Source organism: Arachis duranensis, chromosome 10, assembly GCF_000817695.3.
Source record: "Arachis duranensis cultivar V14167 chromosome 10, aradu.V14167.gnm2.J7QH, whole genome shotgun sequence".
Lineage (NCBI taxonomy): Eukaryota > Viridiplantae > Streptophyta > Magnoliopsida > Fabales > Fabaceae > Arachis > Arachis duranensis.
The window spans coordinates 81,714,242-81,720,905 of record NC_029781.3 but is presented as its reverse complement, the minus strand read 5'-3'; positions in this window follow the sequence as shown (position 1 = coordinate 81,720,905).

The following is a 6,664-nucleotide window of genomic DNA, read 5'->3' as shown; positions in this document are numbered from 1 at the left end:
AAATTTTAAAAATATAAAACATATTAATATATAAATATATAAATATATTTTAAAAATAACAAATATAATATTTAGATTTAGATATATGATTTTTTTTTGGTGTTGTTTCCAAAGATGGAAAAAAGAGATGTTTAAAGAGTACGGTGGATAGAAGTGTTCGCGGTGCAGTTTGGATCAGTTTTGAGTAAAAAATTTATCCAATTCGAACACTAATTTTACTTGCGGTGCGGTTTGGATTGGATGATCTTTAAAAAAAATCCAATCTGATCCGATCCAATTTCAAGCGGTTTGGATTGGATTGGATTTGCGGTTTTGTAAATTAAAAAAATTAAATACATATAACATGTCTCAACATCAAATTTTAAATAATCAACAATGACATAACAAGTCTTAACAATATTTTTAAAAGCCAACCATAACATAACAATATAAATAAAATTATAAGTTAGTCAATAAAATTATAGGTTAGTTAAAATAAATAAATAAATAATATTTTAAACATAAAATATTTATTAAATAATAATAATATATGAATAATATAAAAATATATAACAAATTGAACATGCTATAAGTATAATTGTAAATATAATAATAAAATAATAATATTCTAGCACATTGTGTGGTTTGGATTGGATTTGATCGGTTTTGAAAAGTAGATTCGAAATCCAATCCGATCCAGCGGTTTGTAAAAAATAAAATCCAATCAAATCCGAATTAGTGCGGTTTTAATCAATTTTCGATTTGAATTAGATTGGATGAACGGTTTAATTTGGATTGGTTTGGATTTGAACACCCTAATTGTGGGATCATTTTTTTGCAATTGACGAGAAGAGTGATTTTTTTTTTAAAATGTGAAAAGGGGTGGCTGTGAGCCTTTAAGCGAGAAGAAGGTTTTTCATTTTTTTTTAATTTTAAAATTGTATTTCATATGGAACTTTTTTATTTTTTATATTGGGAGAAATATGGAGTATACCAGGATTATGGGAGTGTAGGGTGCTTTACTAAGATATGACGGCTGTCATAAAAAAAAGTCAGACGATCCGATTTGAAGCATAGTAATTGAACGGTCCGATTAGAGATTGGGAAGGTACATAAATCGGACCGTCCGATCCCCCCTCCCCCAGTTACGTGTCAAACATGCATGCTATCAAGTCCCTCTACTTGTATACTCTCCAAATTAAATACTCCATTCCCTAACTTTTACTTTCGTTTCAACTTTCACTTTCATTCTCCAATCTCACCACCTTCACTTTCATTCTCCTCCATTGATGAAATAAAATCCAACCTTTAAAGAAAAAAATGTTGGACCATTAACCTTTAACAATGCTAAGAAGAAGGAGAATAAAAGACGTCAATCGTTCGAAACTCCACATTACTAATTATCTTAATTATCTTAATTATGTAAGTTTTTATTTTAAAATATTTTAATTTAATTAAAATAATAGTTATAATGTTAGAGATTAATAGTTTATTATAATGATAATGTTAGAGATTAGTGTAGTAATAATTTTTAAATGTTTTGATTTAACTAAAATAATAGTGATAGTGTTAGAGATTAATTGTTTATTATGGTGATAATATTAGAAATTAGTGTAACAATAATTTTTAAATATTTTTATTTAATTAAAATAATTTTAGGGATTAGTAGTAAATAATTATAGAGATAATGTTAGAGATTAATGTAATAATAATTTTTATTAAGATTATGGTACAATGTATGATAATAAATTAATTATTATTATTAATAGATTGTAGTAATAACTGTTATTAAAATGTGTAGGTATGATAAAGAAATAAAATAATTAATATTAATTGTTATTAATAAATTTATTGTAGTAATAAATTTATTACATACCTGCATTTACATATTGAGAAAATTTTGGTGTATGCATGACCTTCAAATTCAATGACTGCATGAAAGTTGGCTCCTCAAACGGCTGCTGCTAGTTTGCTAATGTATTTGCCACATCCGCCACATCTGTTGCCATAGTATCGTCAGCTTGATCTTCGTCTACACCCAGATCAGCCACCTCATATAGTTACTTTCAAACTCTTCCTCACAATCACTGTTGTAATCTTTCAATTCAATATCTCAATCCGCCGCAGATTGCTCGAACTCAATATATAGTTTGATGAACGATATTCGAGACCGATTTTCTAGATACATTGAAAACGTTTCTTGCATGCTCACTTCATCGGTCACGTATTTCATTTGAAATTGAACGAACCCACCAAATACAGATATAGGATATCTGTACAGAATATACGACACTCTCCTAGATATTTGAGAGTCCATCTTCTCACAAATTACACCTTTTAATTCTTCAAATAACACTGTGAATGAAATTATAATATCTAATAGATTTTCACACACAAATTTTACTCCTTCAGATGTTTGTAATAAAATTTGATCGTGATAATATACTTTTAACAGCACTCTATCATCCATGATAATAGAGAAAAAGAGAAAGAGCAGAGACGAACTTCAGAGATTTGAAGAGAAGAGGGTGAGAAGAAGAAGACGAACAGGATGGCTTGGTATATATAAAACTGAAATTGGACCATCTGACACTTTCTTGCTGGTTCAAATTTTTTTGAAAACTAAAATCGGAAAATCCGATCAGTGGCACGGCCTGCCAAAAAATATTTTTTTCGAGATATCGGTGGGTCCGATTTTATAGCCCACCAAAAAATTCGTTCCGCACACCAGTAATCGCTCGGTCCGATTTCATAGCCCATACAAAATTTTATGCTGCACACTTGAAATCGCTGGGTTCGATTTCATTGGAGAAAAAAATTGAACTCAGCCTGCATGAAATTAGTGGGTCTGATTTCTTTGTTACCAAAATGTCAGCCCAACACAAATCGGACGGTCCGATTTGTGTTCCTTCCACCTCTCAGAAATTAGACCGTTCGATTTCTTCCCATCAACTAACCACCGTTACAATAGTGTGTAATACTCCTAACATCCATAACTAGGCGTTACACCAGACTAGGTGTCATATCCAAAAAAATTAGCCTTCATACAGTGTGAGGTAATTTTTTATTTTTTAAATAAAAAAGATAATTTGACGTAATATTTTCAGAAATTTGTATACTGCGAGAAACACACTTTATGATAATAATTTAATATTATTATGAATAAAATTTTATTGATTTTTTTATTGAAGATCAGTTAAACTTTTTTTTCCTATATAAAGAAGTTAATCCTGCAAAATGAATACATTCTCGTTCACTTTCTTTTATGTAAGTAAATTTTGATTTTTTTCGAAGTCATGTAAATGTGAGAGTGTTAGAGTTCAAAAGCTTTTTTTTAAAAGCTATAAAAGCTAATATGTGTTTATTAGTATATTTTAATGGCAAATTATATTATATACAACTAAGGATGTGAAATTTACTTGCACGAATCCAGCATCTTTTATTATTCCTTTCACGATATTATTTTTAGATTACAAAGTGTACTATGCTAATACATACATGTGTGTGTATCCTAATCCTCTTCTCTCAAATCTAAATCTCTCTGCACTCTGACCGCGTCTACCCCAACTCCCGTCGCCGGCGCTACTGACGTTACTCGCGTCTGCCTCAACTCGCGTCGCCGGTGGTGTTGTAGTCTCCTTTCACTCTCGTTGTCGGCTCTGCTGCTCCGTATCCGCGTCACTAGTTTGCTCATGTGCTTCGTTCTCCATTCAACTTGCCACGCATATAATATATAAGGTCCTGGGAATGCTAGAGGCAATCTTCGAACGCCAACATATAGTTATAAAACTTAAACTCAAAGCAGAAGCCATAAAAGGGTAGGTGACCTAAAGAATTCTAAACTTACATTAAACCTAACATTAACACCAAACCGATCCATCCTTCCTCCGCTCCTTCATCACCATTGATTTAGCAGAGACAAACAACCAAATAATTTCACGCATAAGTAGGAAACAGGTAGTGCAAGTAGCAAATATAACAGTTAGCATGATATATATTCAGTTAGGCAATCCCAAGTAATGCATAGCAGACAAAACAAACAGAATACACACGATGTATGCCTGTCCTATGACTGATGAGGCTCATCTATCGGTTATCCAGCTAACCCAACAAGTCCGAAACCCTTAGACTATCTCTCGTCGTGCATCCCCATGAGTCTATGAATAGATTTCTCATTCATTCATCATTTATACAATCATTCATTCATCATTTATATCTCACTCAATGGGGAAATCCATTTCCGAGAATTTATACATGCCCGATCACCCTTACGACGTAGGGTCAACAGGGTATCGGGTTTCAACCTGGAACACGTGGTGGCAAGCTACGGTTCTGTTACCCAGGAAAACTCGTATCTCAGATATCATTAAATTCTTAGGCCACATAATATTCAAATCATTCTCATTCATCATATAATCATTCATCTTAGCCATAGCAACATGTATTCATTTAACTTTCACATCATTCTCTTACAATTCATCACATTTACCCTTTTCTTCATCCCCAACTTACCTCAATTTCCTAGCTTCAACTAATTACTAAGCTTACTAGTAAGATCTAGTGTTAAAAGGATAAAAATAGAGGCTTAGAGGTTCGAAACCATGTTTGAATAATAAAAATACAAGTGCTAGAAAAACAGAGTGTGTGCGAACAAACACAAGTGTGCATCCCCACAATTTGTGAAAAGCAGAGCGTGTGTGTGTGCACGAGTGCATGTGTGCGCGCACCAACCAGTAACTACTTGGTGTGCGTGCGCCTCACCTATGTGAGCGCCACCAGCAGAAAGCATATCCTGGTGCGTGCATACGCACAATAGCGTGCGTACGCCCATTTTCTGTAAAACACCAGGTGTGCGCACGCACAAAGGCGTGCATACGCACGAGTGAAGTTGTTCCTACTGTTGGGTGCATGTGCATATCAGTGTGCGTTAGCACACACCAGAAACTCTGGTTCTGCTGCATTTTAAAAATTTTCAGTTTTTTGCACCAGATTTTCGGCGTCTATAACTCCCTATATAGAATTCGGTTTTTCGCAAAATTTATATCATTCTCAAGATTATAAAACCCTCTTTAATTTGAAATAAATCTCATTTTCATCCAAAATTTGAGATTCAAGTTATGGACTACTGAAATTCATTAAAAATCAGTTTTTTTTCCAAAATTTACCAAACCTCTATTTTTACCAAAATCTCATTCCATACCAGAATATTTCACAACCAAAGTATACCAATACTCAACTCCATACCTTCCATTCATTTTACAACACACCACACCCAATATTCTCAATCATTCAATAACTCCCTACATATACACATACATCTTCACAATTCCTCAACCCAAATCAATGGCAAATATACTCATGCATACACATAGTTCCCTTGTCACACATACCAACATATATACTTAACCCTTTTATTCAACAATTACCCACAATAAATACTCCACATCACTCTCATAAATAGCTCAACATTTACATCAAGAATTGCTAATTTATTTCAAGTACACTAAATCAACTTCCATCAAACTTAATTAAATTCATCATCAAACACCAACACCACACTTTCAACAAAATCATCAATCACTACTCCTTCTTAATATCATTTAATAAATCCATCAAGGTTACTAAACATTAACATAATTACATATTTCAACTTATCCTAGGGTCGTCTAGCCTAAGTTTTCACAGAGCATTACATATTAAATACACGAAACCTAAACCATACTTGGCCAATTTCTGTGTTGGTTCAAGGCAACACTTAAGCCATACACACAGCCCCACAACTCACAAAAACCACCAAGACCTTGGCGCCAATCCTTCACTAAGCCTCCAAATGTCCACAATTTAATCCCAAAACTTGTATACACACACCTAGTTCACACCTATTATGCTTATATGATTCAAAATTCAGTTTTCAAATACTCAAAACTAAGAATTTAGCCAAGACAAGAAACCTCACCGTGCACCAGACTAAGAGAGCCAAAACCAACAAGCTCCACTAGCTAATTTGAACCTAGAGAATCAAAATTAACAAATTCTCAACTTGGGCACACATAATTTTCGAAAATTGAGGGGAAGGAGTGACTGGGAATATTAAAGTGACTTACCAAAGAAATTGTTCTGATGGAATTGTAGAGCTCGACGCGCTAGACGCATAGTCGCAAATGGTGCGGCGATCGGAGCTCGGCTGAGGAAGTTATAGTAGTTTGAGTATATGAATGAGGGTTAGGTTTTGCTTTTGTTCTTCTCCCTCCGTAAAATGTTTCCCAACGTAAATGATGAAGAAGAAGGGAAATAAGAAGTTGTGTCTTCTTTAATGGGTTGGGTTCGGTTGGGCTTTGGTCCAATTTTGGGCCCAATTCAAACATTTCTAATTTTCCTAATTAAAATTTGATTTATTGAATAATTATTTACTAATTTTAGCGGGGTTTACATCCTACCCACCTAATGAAGAATTTTGTCCTCAAAATTCAGAGTTAGTTACCTGAAAAGAGGTGTGGGTAGTCCTTCCGCATATCTGCTCAAGCTCACAGGTATGTTCTTCAATACCAACCCGACTCCACGCTAATTTTACCAAAAAAATCTCTTTTCTGCGTAAACGCTTGATGTTGGTGTCATCAATTTTGATTGGAGTTACTGGAAGTGTCAGATCTTCTCTCACTTGAACCGATTATGGTTCTAGGACATG